The sequence below is a fragment of the Eumetopias jubatus genome, unplaced genomic scaffold, assembly GCF_037043125.1.
Source record: "Eumetopias jubatus isolate StellerSeaLion01/CBP00866 unplaced genomic scaffold, mEumJub1_p1.0 scaffold_1, whole genome shotgun sequence".
In the NCBI taxonomy this organism is placed as follows: domain Eukaryota; kingdom Metazoa; phylum Chordata; class Mammalia; order Carnivora; family Otariidae; genus Eumetopias; species Eumetopias jubatus.
In genome coordinates, this window is record NW_028274807.1 from 180650268 (window position 1) to 180667202 (window position 16935).

The window sequence follows — 16935 nt, forward strand, 5'->3', positions numbered from 1 at the left end:
AAATACTTTTTCCCCCTTCTGCCCCTCCCCCACCTCTGAAAAATAAATAAATAAAAGTACTTTCTACCAGTCAGCCAGGAGAAGGATAGACCCGGACAGTTTCTAGTTAACCTTTTTTGTTTAGGTTTCCTGCAACCAATATGCTTTTCAAGTTTTGTGTCAATACATGCTCTGAAGTTAAAGTATATATTCCTGAGAAATTAAGTCAAAACTTCAAATCTGAAGGTAACGGGTTTGGGGAGCCGTATGCGCATTTTCTGTAAACACTGGGAAGAGCAACTATGATTTTCTGATGACAAGAAACAGAACTGTTTAGGTTTAACCTTAAACAGAGTCTTTGCTCCACTTGCCTGGTAATGTCTGTTCATTGTGCTTCTGCCCTCATCTCGATGTAAATATTTTCTTATCTTTGCCCATAAGGGTAATAGTTAACACAGTACAAACATAGGACAACAAGATCACTTTATTTCAAGTACTCTCGTCAAATACCATTGTCAATTCAAAGTTTTGGTGGCTTAAAATTCTCTCCCATGCTATAAACAACAGTGTTTTTCTTTGTTCACTTAGAGCACTTTGCAGCATTTAAGCACTGAGACAGTACTAAGCCTCAGGACAGAATTTTAACAGGAGCTGTCGACCTGTTTTTTTCCCAGTGTGGTACCCAAATCATGCTGATCCTTGAGAAGGGGCCACACTTATATAATATATAAAATTATATATTAACACATATAATACATTTATATATTACATCATATAATCTCTCTTTGGCTCCATATATCTATATCTCATATATTACAAAATTATCCCTCAAGAAATTTGTTTCCTTCCAATTATTTTACCTGAACCTACGGTGATGAAGAGAATTGGCAGAGAGTTGACTCCTCATATCTATGGACGTTATACACCAAGGAACCCACAGTGATTTTGCTCTGTGGTCTGTTCTCTACTCGGAGGAACTTGGAAAACATTAGCCAGCAACCATTACCAAGGGGAATTGTCATTGGCTAGTCTGCTCTAGGGGTTCTTCTATGGACCAAGTTGTATTGGTGCCATGGGGCCATTCAGTCTGTCCTGGAAAGCCCTCTTCTCGAGGCCTTCATTAGAAGATTACACCCCTGTTTATACACTTGCCCAAGGTAAGATGTTTATATTTTGAATATTTAATCGACTGATTTCTTCAAAAGACTTTATTTCCTTATGTTAAAAAGAATCTGCCTCTATTGATGGTTGTAGCTCTCTTATCCTTTCTTAAAACATGATTTCATCTTCTCCCACTCAATTAAATTGGAATCCCTAGAGGTACAGGCCAGGAAAAAGCATTTTGGAAAAGTTGCTTGGGCAATTCTAAGACACATTCATAGGTGAGAAAATGCTCGGAGTGTGATTCCTTTTACTGCACAGGGTGTGGGTGCACATCCTGGTGCTGTCACTTATTCAGCACTTGGGCTAAGATACACCCAACCTTCTTGTACCTCAGGGTCCTCATCCATAAATTGGGAACAACAGACACATGCAACTGTCAAGAAACATAAATGAATTAAAACTTGAGTTCTCTCTATGGAAATCTGATTTCTTCTCATCCCTCTGTGTTCAGTGTAATATGAAGGTGATTTCCAAACTTCCTTTGGGGGAAGAGGCACATTCCTCCTTGGAGTTCAACACTGAAGTGGGCTCCTTATTGTGGAATGCCATTACCATTGAGGCACCAACTACATTTTCTGAGCTACTTACATATATGAGAAGAGAGGTCGCATTAGTTTTGGGGCCTATAACATCCCTTGCAAACAGAAGATATTTAGTGAATATTTAGGAAATTCCAATTGAGAGGAACAGGAAGGTCTCAGATTCCAAACAGTAGATGATCTGAAGTTCTTTTTTTTTTTTTAATTGGATATTGTTTTCACCTTCCAATGAAGATATGATTCAAAGATTCTGGTTTCACTGTGGATTGCTCAAGTCCAAACCAACTCATAAAAATGACCAAGAGGGGAAAATAGTCAGGGGTTTTAGTTTTTCATGAAGAGTCCACATGCGTTTTTCCAATATTTCAAGCATTTATAAAGCAAAATCTGAGTGCTCTGGCAGAGCCACAGACTTTTGTAAGACAAGCTTGACAGATCAGTTTGATTCCTGACCATGTGAGGGGAGGGGTCAGCTCATTTTTAGCATAGTTATGTGTAGCTCTCCAGGTGAAAAATCACAGGTACCCCAAATGACTTGCCCTGCATCCTACAGTAGGTCCAGCCACAATCTAGCTAAATGACCATGAGGTTTGACAATCAAGAGGTAACACTGGTAGAGGGTTTGTTTGGGGAACCATGAGATAAAGAACAGATTATTTCATGGACCCTCCGGAAACAAATTCTGGAACAATCAAAAGTGAAAAAAAGATTCTTCACAAATTCTAGAAATAAAATGGCCTTGACTAATTTTCTAAATAAACTCAAATGGGATGGCCCTTAGAAGATTCTGAAAGGCACAAGATGTGTCTTCTTGATTTCTAACCTTTCTCTACCCCGTTTCCCTACCTCTCAAACACACTCCTCCTGGTGCCAGGAGCCCCCTGAATTGTCAATCATTTGTGATGGCTGAGTGACCGGCATTCTCTGAATGAAACTCATTCACACTCAAGTGTCACCCTGAGCTCTCCTTTGCATTTAAACCTTTTTCTGTGGAGTTGCCCGCTTTTTTTTGGTTTTGTTTTGTTTTGTTTTTTCCTACCTCCAAAGATTTTCAAGCGGAACACACGAGAGAGCTGATCCGGGGGCTAAGGGTTCTATCACCCTACAGCCATTATCTTAGTTCTGAAAGAAAAGCCCAGAATATCTTTTATGTTTCCTTTGGGGAAAGCACAAGGAGTGGAAGGATAGACGGACTCGAGAATGGAGACGAAAGGAAGGTAGGAAGGATGGAAAGAAGAATGGGCAGAAGGAAGGAAAGGAGGAAGATGCTTTGGATTTTTACATTCCAGAGTCAAAGATTTCCTGCCTGATGTCCCTTTAATGGTGGTCTTGAGGATTATAGGGGCGGGGGGGATGGACCTCTTGGAAATGATTTCTTCTAGAGCCTGAAGTCTATTTACCTTCCCCTCTCAATACAAGTGACTGGGGAGCTGGTAACCCCCCAGATTCCAGATTAACACAATTAACCTCACTCCATTCCTCTGTCCCGTGACATGGACAGACACGTATTTTTGTCCTGTAATATTTTTGGTAGGTTTCCCCCGGCCTTCTATATTTGAATGATTTAAGATAATCCCTGGATATTATTTTCTTGTTCCAAGCTCTCTTTCTGACAAAATAAGCATTTCACTGTCTTCACAGCAACATGGTTATCATCACGGTGCATGTTGTCAACAACCCACTCAGCCGAGCAAGGGACAGGGATCTGGCTTAAGACCTGGCAAGACCAGACTGAAATCCCACATGGAAAAGTGGGATCTCACATAGGCTTCTCTAAAGTTGGGTTATTAATAGTCTGACTGGCCTTGCATGTTCAGGAGGGAAGATCGATAAGCAAGGTCTGCTTTGAGCCCAGGACTGTTACAGGACACTTACTTACTTCTTCTTGTCTAAGCCTCGTGAACAGTATTCACTGTCCAATCAGTGCTCAGACACTATGTGGCCCTGGTCGCATCTCTCTCGCTTCCACTCACTTTGTTAAATCTTATTGGATTTGAGTTTGGCTATTGTTAGCTAGAAGGTCTGAATTAACAGAGATGACGCGTGAGTGCTCTCAGCAGGGCATCCCAAGATGTCCTGTTTCTAGAGACAACTCATTTTATAAATTTTATAAATCTATAATTTATATAATATAAATTTTATAAATCCGAGGCTTCAGAGAGGTGAAAATGGCCTGGGTAGTCCAGCGGGGTGGTTGTTATATAACTACAAAAGATATCACACTTTTGCAAATGTTTTATATCAATATAATATTAATGATAATGATGATGATGGTGGCTGACTACGTATCTTTCACCAACAGACTCACAAAGCACGTCAGCTAAGACCGGCTGAGGGAACAGCAGATTGTTATCTCCCACCTCTCTCTCACTCCAGCATGAACTGGCAGGTGGAATGACTGGCACTGTTGAAATTAATTCCCCCACGCCTTTCTGAGGGGTTGTTGTTGCCAGTCGTCTAAAGTGGAAGTCATTAAGTTAGATGTTCTTGCTGTATATATGTACACTGTTTTCCCAGCCACACTCAGACCTGGAGACCAGCACTGGCGGCTTCTTACAATAGACAAGAATGGAGACATCAGTGAGCACATGCTAGTGATCCTCAGGCCCCCAGTGCCTCCCCAGTCTGGGATGGCCTTTGTAATAATGCACTTGGCTGATTAAGAAGGGGAGCCGTCTACTTGTGGGAGTGAATGTCTCAGATGACATAGGAATTAAAACACAGGCTTTGTTTGACATGAAGTAGAATCTCAGCCCTACCACTTATTAATTGTAGCACTCAGTGGCTATTTAACCTCTCTGGGTTTTTTCTTCATCTGCAAAATGGGTATAATGGCACCTACCTCATAGATAGTACAAGGGTACACTGTGTAGTAGTAGATATAAAGCAATTTTTTTTTTTTTGCATCTCGACTCCAAAATTAAGTGCATTCTGATCACTTCAATGGGAGAAGCTGCTTTGGCCTAAGACTAAAATTGAGCTTGTGGGAACTGTCATGTCAGGGAAAGAGCATAATCATCAAAAGGGGGCATCCATGATGCATTCCCGCCAATTTCTGCCCTGGAGGACTCCATCCCAATATTTCTAGATTTTCTAATTTTTCAAAGGATTCAAAAAGCATATATTTTTATGTGATATTTCCCAATAATCCATTTTGTAGAAACCTTGCCAGGTCACCTGGGTAGACGAGACAGAACCTGTCCTGGCATAGGGTCTGGCCCTTGCTCCACCTGTAGCCCTATCAAATCATAAACACTCAACACACGACGGCCATCAGTATTATCATTAGCTTTGCCACTAGCAGAAAAATAACCCCAGTTGGAAATCTTGTAACATTTGTATGACAATTGTCTAGTCATATAATAAAGTTGCTGTTGGAATCCTTAAAATTAACTGATGGCCTGAGGTCCTGTATGTTTTCAGAGCTCATTATGAATTTATCAGGTAGTGACTGCATAAGCAAGCTCTGTGTTATCTAAACCCAAATAGATGCAGCCAGGCCTGCCTGGAAATTCAGTATCATCCTATGAACGTAACAGCAAACTGCAACCCATATGCCAGTGTACAAAGAATGCATTCTACTTGGAAAGCAGGAGGAAAAAAACAAAAAGTGCCTGTTTCTATGTATAAAGCATATCCTATAAGTGCTAGTGCAGTTTTACATTATAATAGTACATAAGCAAAGTGCTTATGATATATTTATAAACTTCCACAAAGGGATTTGGGGGGAAAAGAAGCTGTTGTGTTTGCTCATGGTGAGGTTCCATCCCACAGGAAGCCTGGGAGGCTTGTTAAGTGCTCAGAGGTAAATTTCGAATTGACTCTGTCCAAGTTCTTCCCTTCTCAAGCAGTATGACACAAGGTCAAAGTGACTCAATCTCTCTGAGCCTCGTCTGTTCAATGGGAATAAATACTAGATTCTAGCTCAGAGGCTGACTCTGAAGAATAAAGACCATGTACACGTGCATAGGACAACGCCAAGAACACAGTAAATACTCAGAGTATTAGCTATTTGGGTGAAATATCTGAGATTAAACCAGTGAAATTAGTATATACAGACAACTTGGCTTTTTTGAATGGCCTAATATTTTTATTATGATATCTATCTGAGAGCAAATTACAAAAATAAAGACTTCTGACACTTTCTAATATTAACATCTCTAAGGTAGCATTTTAAATGCCTTTATCCAGGACGAATTGCTGGAGAAGACTATTCTAATGCAACATTTGAGTGTTATGAACAGGGAGCTTTTGCCTTGTAAACTCATGGGGTGAAATCTCATCCCTTGATCTTCAAAGTGTGACAAAGAGCTATTGATTGAGAGCATATTGTCATTTAAATTACAATTAGGGATGGGTGAAAGGTGGTTATTCAACAGTTCAAACCTTTCTTTTAATACTGTCAAGGACGACTTAACCTTCACCCAAACACACTTCTAAAACTTGTGAGTTTCAATATGTCTAAAATCAATGTGCTTTTCTTAAAGTAAGAGAATCATGTCATTACTCTCATGTTGAACTCGGTAGTTTTGAATCGTGGTGGTGAAAATCTTTCAGAAGGCTTTGCTCTCAGTCACAAAACACTCGTGTCTCAACACAAATCCAGTACTCCATTTGCACCTTAATATGAAATTAAATCATTCAGCGCATTTTTCCTAGAGTAGCTAGTTATACAAGTATATGCATTTTCAAAAATCAAGTGCTATGTGGGTGATGTATGTTTTAATTTAGAGTATTTTAAATAGGAAACCATCCTTCTGAAGGCACAAATTGCTATGAACTTCATGTCTTTTATTACTGGCAAAATAATGTTCAATTCTAAAGGCATTAGGCAGTACGTATCTTAAACGAGACAATGGACAGAATGGATCTGTGTGTGTGTGTGTGTGTGTGTGTGTGTGTCTGGTTATTTATTCTTTATTACCAACTCTCTTGCATTTTGGCATATGAATATACTTCATAAATAATTTGCGTTGATGTTGCAAACACCTCCCCCCCACCAACCAACACACACAGACTCTAACATGCTATGCCTGCACTGGCAAAGTGCTGGACTCAATCTCACAATCTTGCTCTGGCCAAGCTCCCTGCAGCTTTTCACATGCATGCAGACAGCACCAAGACTGCAGCTTAGATCTCCTATATCGAAGTATGGTTAGCATTTATTTTGTCAAAGCCTCTTTTCTCTCCCTTCCCCTATTTCTATAATGCATGCACACCTGTCTGCTTTTCTCCCGAATGGCAGGTGTTTACTGGGATGACATATTACGCCAGAGGTGCTTTGGCAGCCTCTCGTCCTTAGGGCAACCATTGTTCTGGCAGCAAGGAAGTCAGTGAACAGTGCAAGGTCACCCAGCCCCAGGGTCCTCCGCCCCCTTCTCTTGTATGGGACATGAGCTCCAAGGTACCCTTCACTTGCTTGACACATGAGGTTATGGAAGACAGTCTCCAGCTCAGGTAGATACCAGGTAAGTGATAGCACTGACAAGGTGCTTGGCGGTACCCATCAGTGGGTGGGAAACCGACTAGAGCAATTCTGAGCGAGCCTTCAATTCTCGCTACCATCAGATTTTTTTCTTCCTCACATGGGAGGGAAACCCATTAAAAGTGTATTTTTCTATACCGCAATGGTTTGTCAAGGCGTCTGCTAAGCAAATGGTAACATCCAATTTTACATTTTATTTGAAAACTCCAAGTAGAAAAATCACATGCGAATGGGATCTTCACATTATATGACTGGATAGAGAGAGAGAGAGAGAGAGAGAGAGAGAAAAAAATCAAGCTTTATGTTGCTCAGATAACAACTTCTCTTCTCTTAGAAAATTTACAGGGACTCGTTGTAACCTTGAAAAATAGGAAGGGAGTATTGCTTATCAATATGAATAGGTAATTTATGTTATCAAAACTTTCAGGATTTCTACTCATTTATCGTAGGAAAAATTAATTAAGGGTCTCACCATGACCAACTCATATTTACTAATAAATTCAATTTGAATGGCAAAGTAGAGACTTAAAGGCAGGATAATTTTTAGTGTAATTCACACAAATATAGTATCTAAATGTTTAGAAAATGAACCCTTAGGCATCCAAGATATCGGGGGGAAGCAAGATGTTTTACTGCCGCCTTGTGGACAATTTTTAAAGAACTGCATACTTATTTAAACCAGGGATTCATTTGGGAATCTTGGTCAGTAACAGAATCAGACAAAAATGGGTATAAGTAGAGGTGGGATGGAAATAAATATTAACCCAGCTTGGTGAGAATAATATTTCCTCTTTTTTTTAAACCCAAGGACGTCCATAGTCATCAAGCAGTTATGCTACCATATTTCAAAAAATTCCCGAATCCACAAACAGATGAGGAGAAACTGGGATAGAATTAAATATTGGCAACAGAGTTTAATCAGAAGACCACTAACCTGCTTTCCTGCTTTCCTTTTAATCAGAGGAGTTCCACAGACACCAGAAGGAATGTTCCCACTATATTTCAAGAAAATTTAGAAAATCTCAGTTAGTTGCCACAAAATTAAAGGCAGCACCAGAAAAGCAGTGATAAGAAAAACTGGACATTTTCTAGGGTTCCGTCCAGAGTTTTAGCTTAGAATGTTTATTTAAACATAACATGAGTTTATAAACTTGTTTTCTAGGGAGATTTATAGCGCTTCTGTTTTGGGTTAGATTGAAAAAGTCCAGCTTGACTTCCTGTGAAGAGAGTCTTCTGTAAACCACCTTCTTCTTTAGTTTTGGCATGAAAAATAAATTTTCACTGGGTATATTTCTAATGACAAATGTTCAGGTAGATGCTTAATTTAAATCTAGCTGCCAGTATCAGAGAAATACATTCTTGGAACTTGTAGGATTCCAGCACCACATAAATCCTTGTCGATAAAACATCAACAAATACATTGTAATGTCTGCTACCCTATTGTTCATCTGTTGGATAAATGTTAGAAAAGCTAATTCATTAAGAAATAATTTTCCTTTGTACTTTTGAGTAGTAAATCTAACTTAAAATGGAAAGAACAAATGAATAGATTTTTAAAAAAATTTAGAGCATATCCAGTTATAAAATAAATGCTGTAAAATTTAGAACATGATTTTCAGTGATTTTGTACCCAATACTGAGTCATCACACTTTTTTTTACTGGGGAGAGGAGGGGAGAACTATCTCTAGTGAAATAGTCTAAAAATTGAAGAACAGAGTAATTTAAATTTTGTTCAATAATCTAAAACTTAAACTATTCATTTCTTTTTATTCAACTACCTTAATTTGATTGAGAGGTAGGTACAAGGAAATTATTGAAATTAAATCAATATAAACCCATATTCCTTATCAAATAACAGTCAATATTCCAAAAGCTACAAAGCAGGGTGTAGAAAACATTTCTGATACTTTTCTTGGCCATGAACATGACAAACCTTAAGTAAATATCTTTTTCAAAATATCTGTCCCATATTTGTTGTGAAGAAAGTTTTAAGATCACTGATAAATATACCTATCCCTATTTTTAAAATAAGGGCTCAGTTAGGATATTAATCATTTATTTCTCAATGCCATTGAGAGTTCATTATATGTTCTGCACTTTGCTTTTATTCTCATTACAACCTAGAGATAGGCTTGATTATTACCATCTCCTTTATTTTTTTTTAAGATTTTTTATTTATTTACTTTTCAGAGAGAGAGAGAGAGCACAAACAGGGGGAGCAGTAGAGGGAGAGGGAGAAGCAGGCTCCCCACTGAGCAAGGAGCCCGACGTGGGACTCGATCCCAGGACCCTGGGATCATGACCTGAGCCGAAGGCAGACGCTAAACGACTGAGCCACCAAGGTGTCCCAATTACCATCTCCTTTTTTACAGATGAGATATTGAAGGCTCAGAAAGGTTAAGTAACTTAGCTGTGGTCACACAGCCTTTCAGTGGTTATTCTGGCAGAATCGACTTTGTGTGGCTCTCTACCTTCTTGACATATCTTTGGGAAACTAATATCACTTATTCTTTCAGTATTTGGCAATCCTCTGAGCTGTATTCAGGCTCTTGATTCATGAATGTTCACACAATTATTCAATAAATGCTCAATCTATTTATTATTACTTGTTAATTCATGTAAGTAATTATTTAATGCTTTTTCTATGTTGGACACTGTGCTAGGAAACAGGGCACAATAATGCCACACCCAGAATGGTAACTGCACTTTTGGAACTTATGGTTTAGACAATGAGTAAGTTTCAGAAATATAAAAATGAGTAAGACCTAGTTTGTCATGATACAGGGAAAAAAAAAAAACCAACACTACGTTTAGAATCGTGAAGTTCAAGTGGCTCTGCTACCTTCTATTTCTGTGAAAGTTAGAATCTACTTGTCTTTTGCTCTTAGTTTCTTCTTGCATGCAAACAGCTTCTTAGCACAAAGCATGTAATGTTCCTGCCCAAAAGTAGGTGCTCCGTGCATAGTGATAATTATTACAACAGGTCAGGGGGACAAAGAGACATGGAAAGTATTCAGTAATCATGTAAAAGGTACTACTCTAATGGTATTAACAGGGTTCTCTGGTAACCCAGGGGGGAATGTTTTCATTCACTTTCATCAGAAGTGTGGGCACAGGGACCTCCAGGTAGAAAGAGAGAGATGGGTGAGTATTTCTATGGGACCCAAAAGTAAGGGGTTTGGAGGATTGGGAAAAGATGGCAGTCAGTTCTCAAAAGTCATATTCCACAGTTTAAGGGTAGTATTGTGTAACTAATTCTCTAACAAATGTTTCCTGTATCATTTGGGAATCTTTGCATGCTTAAGTAAATGAAACGCAGACAAGATTAAATAAATAAGGAAAAAATATTATTTTTTGGTTCAAGTAACTGGAAATTCAAAAGTGACACTAGTTTCAGGCACAGTTTGATCCAGACATCATCATTCCCAGCTCTTCTGTCAGCTCTCCTGTCTTGCGCATGGTGATGTCATCTTCAGGTGAGGCTCCACTCTTTGCAGCAACAATGTCTGCAAAGAGTGAAGTTTTACCTAACTTACCTAATTTTACCTAATTCTCTGCCCTAGCAGAAAGATATTCGGACTGGTATAAGCACTCCCTCAGACCAGGAACACTTCCACGCAAACCAAGGGGCTGTGAGTGAGACAGGTAAAACATGGGAGCTGTTAACCAAAAGGAGAAATGCAACCAACCAAAATCTAACACTCTCCCCTTATACAATGGAGTCTCAATTGGAGTTAATCCCTGGAAGGGTGGGCATCCAACTCTCTTTTAAATTGAACAAAACCAAGAAGAAATGGAGTATGCATATTATCCTATTTTTACACAAGGAGTATATCATTGACACATGTTTGAGATACAGCAATGAATGATATAGCTAAAAAGAATTCCAAAAAAATTTATTCTCCAATTCATCAAGTGTATCCACAAAGGAAGGACTTAACTCTGAATCAAGTACATTTCAAGGCTAATTCTGAAATACATACTCCTAAAATTCCTTTTTAATTCATATTTTTAGAGTCCATTTTTTCATGCGAACACAGGCCAGAATGAGTTTAAATATGATGGTAACAAGAATATTTAAATAAAACGTTTATTATATTTTTCCTTTGTGTTTCCCAAAATGTTTCCCTTGCGTAAGTTTCTAATATCTATAACTGTAGATGTGTCATCATTACTTAGCTGGAATGTTTGCGTTATTAGAACCACATTAGGCAGTAAGCAAAAACACATGCCCGGGAGTCTAGTTATGAGATTTGTGCATGTTTTCTTTGAGTTGAAACAAAAGAATAATGACCAGCAGCATTCAGCAACTTAGCCTTGTCTCTATCCTATTAGGATCATATTCCCAGGAGAGGGCTGTGGTTTTAAAAGCTATTTGCAAATGTATAGCGACTTTTTTTATTGTAATTTTTCACAAAGCAGTTGCAGAATAGAGCAAAGGGAAGCACAGAATGTCATGACTTGAGGATGTCCTTTTTATTTTTTTCCCTGAAATTAGTGAATGACCAGAATGCTGAGGATTTGTGTTTTTCATTTAATAATGTAGGGAGACTTTTCCATTTGCAGCTTTTAGCTTACAGAGAAGGGTCTTTGGAATGTTCAGATTGATGATGTACCTTGATTAGTTGGGATTATAGTAATGGCTGAAAGTCATGCCATGCGTTATTTTTACCCCTAACACAGTAACACGTACATTATCTATCTTATCCAAAGTCCATAAATTAAGTCTACGGAAAAATAACTTCATGACGTCCCTCTATTCTGTGGTGTTTCAGTATATCTTATGAGAGTAAGTCCCTAAATTTTGACACTTGAGTTGAGACCCTCATTCACTTACTGAATGTTTATGGAGTCCTAATATGTGCCAGGCACTGTTTGAGGTCCCGCAGATATGGAAATCAACACACTGTCTACCCTCACAGCAGGAGAAGGTCAAAGAATAATTACAAATTTGAAGAACATTGTAAAAAGAAAGAATAATTCATAGAGACTGTGGGAACATATGAAAGATGGATCTGACCTAGGCAAGTGGGGCAAGCATTCAGAGACCATGTCCCTGAGGAAGTAGCTTTTGAGTTGAGATCACACAGATGAATAAGGGTTAACTGGGTTTTAAGTCTCCGAGTTGAGAGAGAGCAGCAAAGAGCACATGCAAGGGTGTTCGTGGCAGCGATGACCCTAGAGGGGATTAACACATGCCAGAGGGCCTCGAAATGAAGGCCAAATGTTGGTACTTTATGTGACAGGCAATGGGGAGGCACTGCTGGATTTTAATGTGGGGGTGACACGACCAGATCTGAATTTTCCATGATCACTCAGGCTGCTGTATAGGGAATGGCTTTCAACACGTGCATAGATTATAAGCAAAATGTTTTCATTCTTGTCATGAAACTCTCTTTGTCCTTATTTGCTTCAATATGGCCACAAGGACTCCTGGCTTAATGCCTTCGATTGCCAGATCAACAACAAGCAGATTCATTCTGACAACTGATTTCACCCAACTTTTTTGTGGAATTGTAGTTTTTGGCTTTCTGTGTTTTTGTTTTTGTTTTTGTTTTTTCCCCCAGCGGCTAGGTAGTCTGGTATTGCCAGATTTAGCAATCTGCTAAGCTGTGGAAGTTCTTTTGGAGCTAGCCAGAACTAACGCCGGTCAATTGGCAGCCTTTAAAATTAGTCCTACTAAATTACCTTCTTTTCATTACATACCCCCATCCCATATTATAACCCCATAAGAGTTGAATCATAGGACATAGACCAATTTCCTAGTTGTACCTTTCAAGTATATGCTACTCTGTATATGTAACTATTAGAGATCTTTCATGTCCCTAGCATGAGACACAGGAATTTATATCCCAGAATAGAAGTGTTCCTCTTATTCCAACAATTCTGTTCTTCGAGTCGTTAACAGAAAATCAAACACACGGGGCCTGATTATACAAGACAAACAGAACTTCCCGTTTTCTGGTGACTGAGCTTTACAGGATGCAACGGCCTCTTTACTTTGGCCGCTAGGCATCACGAGGCCAGATTCAGGCCCATCTCTGCTCTTGTGAATGACATTTACTAGACATTTGATAGCCTAATAAACCTAGAATTAACTTGCATTAAATTTTCCTTTCATCTTTTCACCCAAATTTTCCCTTTATTTGCTTTTAATGGGCATATTCCTATATGTCACCTCAAGTAATTCTTTTCCATCAAGGTGGAGATATAAATAAACTGTTTGCTGTCTTAGATTCTCCCAATGATAACTCCCTATCAGCAGGCCCTGTTAAGTGTATTGAAGTATGTGTCAGATAATGTCAAAATCAGGTTTCCTACTTTGCAATAGCTGGGGATTGAAATGCTCCAAGGCAACCCAAACAGACCATTTGCAGTAACAGCCTCCCCACCCCCCACCCCCAAATTGGGCCTGCATGGAGTCAACAAGACAGCGAATGCTAGAATCTGGCCCAGCCCTCTGGATAATTGATCTAAATGGGCTGTGCATCTGATCAGATCTTAGGACAGCGAGGTCAGATGGAAAGCAAGGACCAGAGTGAACTACGGTAGAGAACACGTCCCTGCTGGGGCCACCCCTTATGTGAGTGTAAACAGGACTTCAAAGGCAAGGGAAAGGCCAGGCTGGCAGGGGTTGAACCACCACACCTCTAAGCCCACCCCCTTTCCCTGCCATCAGTACAAATCCTATGCGTCCACCAGTGTTTTTAACTAGAAAGGAATGTTTTTGTCTGCGGTCATTACAACCACTGGAGAGAAAGAGAGGCCTTCCATTTTTTTTTTTTTCTTCTGTAATCAACAGGTCTTTTTAAAGACACAAAAATTCGGTTCATTTTCTTTCTCTTTTAAACATGAAACATTTTGGTAGTTGACATGGGTTTACGCGATTCCAGGAGAGGAATAGTCAGGGTGTCGGCAATGCCCCCAACCTAATGCCATTAAATGTTCAACAATGACTTTAAAATAAGTAGCTTTTTGGAAGTTATGTCTTTGAAGTTTCATTAATTAGTCATATCATTGGAAATGTATGGCCAAAGTAAATTACAGTGTTTAAAATATCTACTCTTTCAATGTGAAAAATGAAAGGATCCTGCTACCTTGTCTTTATACTAATGAAGATATTATTAATTGGTTTAGCAAAAACATAGATCTAACCATAATGTGCAACAGTTATTAAAGATAATTAACTACAGATCATTGGTTTGAAACATCTAGTCCAAAATGATTTCTGAAGGGCACATTATTCTACGAGATAAAATAATTAAATTTCTAACTGCTGCATGAGACAACTGTGGCATATCTAGTGTTTTAATTTCTTTTGTTCTATTCTCAGGGTACCCTTACTGTTTTAGGTTTTGAAAAAGCGACCTGTGTTTCACAGTGAGTTCGCTGTTCAGCATGTTTTGCCGAAATCTTTCACGTCTATGGGAAAATTATGATTGAAAGCAAAGGATTACAATGACACTAGACCTAATAAAAAGCCCACATAAATTCAGCCTCTTTTTGCTGGAGAGGGGCGTGTGGTAAATCAAACAAATAGAAAACTAAACAAGTTACTTTAATGAAATACCTTTCACACACATCTCTGACAGAATCTATTCTAAAAAACAGAAAGCCTCACATGCACAAAATAAATAAAGGACAATATGAGGATGAGCAAATGCCAGGTACTTGTGGATTAATGAATAATGCAATTATGTGCATATGCATAATATAAAATTAAACAATTACAGGAAAAACAATTGAGGCACTGGAACAGAAGGCTGTTTATTAAAAGCTGTAAGAGGAGAGGCAAAGAAATTCTGACCATATTTCTGAAAATTGTTTTACTTGGGATTTACTATTTGAAAATCAGTTAAACTAAAGGGGAAAATGAAGACTCGGATGCCAATAACAGGAGTTGTAGGAATCCTAACCAAAATTATGAACATAATATTTAACAACGCTAGCATGTTAGGATGCTCATTGGTGATCATGTTTAAAATGAGGCCTGAAAGTCCTGATTAGCCTCCATGTCGGATATTCAAGTTTTTAAATATTTATTACATTATCTTGTGACCAGGAACTTACTTTGTATAAAAACCAACAGTGAAAAATAATAGCGATGTGCTTTCTTTTTAGAAGCAATTCAAATTTATATTAAGTCTAAATTCATAAATCCTGCCTTAATTTGTGGGAGGCCTTGAAAGGGCAATGTGTTTGGAGCCCCAGCTCAAGGTTTAGGTGTAAGTTAGTATTTTTAGAAATATTATTAATATCAGTAAATGTACACTTGGTAAAACAGGATTAAAAAACAAAAATAGAGGCATTTCTTGCTAGGACTGAAGTATGGAGACATGACTGATGAGAAAATTTTGAACTTACAAAGTTTATACTGATGCTGATTCCAGATACTTGGAAAGAACACAACCAAAATATTTAATGCCTGCCTTTTTTGGTTCCACACACAGAAAAAGGAGAAATTCCTAAAAAAAAAAAAGTAGAACGGGAAGGGAAAAAGAGGTTTTGAGACTAAGAGTGAGTAAAGTCATTACAATCTCCTTAACATGTTTTTGGAGGTATGCACTGGGCGCCCTCTGCCCCCTAAAAAGAAAGAAAAAAATATTCTCTGGTTAAAGGTTTGCGAATACAACATGCTATATGCCCTTTTTACAGGTATGCGGCTCTCAGAGGCCAAATCAAAGGTTCCGAAAAGTCCTGTAATCACACTGTTCACTTAAACCTAGCTGTCAGATGTTGACTTTCTGGGAACACTGATTCCCAGGGCATTAGTATTCCGTGTAACACTTGGGGGAGACTCTGCTCTAAGATACCTTGTGAAGGTACATTTGGCTTGATTTCAGGGCCCCCAAAGTCCCTTTTTGTAGTCCTCTTGTGTCACAGTCTGTCATCTCCAGCTCCCTAGCACCTCTCTTCTTACTGAAACCATTTTTAAGGCTTCTGTGAGCTATTTGCAACTTAGTATTTAAGTTGCCTCTTTGTCTTTCCTAGGAATATTTACTTTTGGGGGGTATGTTTACTTTTAAATGTATTGTTCTAATTATGGAATAAGAGACTTTAAAAATCAAAGAATATCTGACATTGTAGAGCAGAGGACTACCGGCAAAGAGGACTTTTAAGTGTCCCCGAGAATGTAACGCACGAGTAACTGCTTCTTCCACAGATGAGGAGACAGAAGCTTGGGTGAACAATGGGCTTGGCGAAGGCCTTGTAGCTACTAACATCCAAAGCTGAGGCTGGAACCTGTGTCCTCCTACTCTCAAATTCAGGGCTGTGTTCTCTACTGGTTTTGGACACACACATATCTAGAGGTAAGTGCCCTAAACGTGACCGGAAGTGCCAGACCCATACCCTCCAAGCTACATTTGACATACGGATATACTTGTTTTTTGTTGTTGTTTTTTTTTTTTCTGTTCAGTGTTTAATTTAAACAATAGAGAATTAGTTAGCAACAATGAAATTCAGGAGATTCCATACAAAAATCTAGATTCTGTTTTCCACTGAGCAAATAGAGGACCTTGTAATACCGGACCTGCTGGATGGAGCTGTCATGGTCATCCAGTGTAGAAAGAGAGTTCCCTTCCCTCTCCATTGAGCCATAGTCCCCATCACTCCTTAATGAGCCCTTTGACCTTAAGTGAGTGTTGGTTGCCATTTATCGCCTTACTCATATTGTTGATTGATTCATAACAGGCTTGCTTCACTCATTTGGATTTTCCTACTTGTATTTTGGGGCTTCTTCTCTTTTCAGTTCCTGGTCTTAAGAG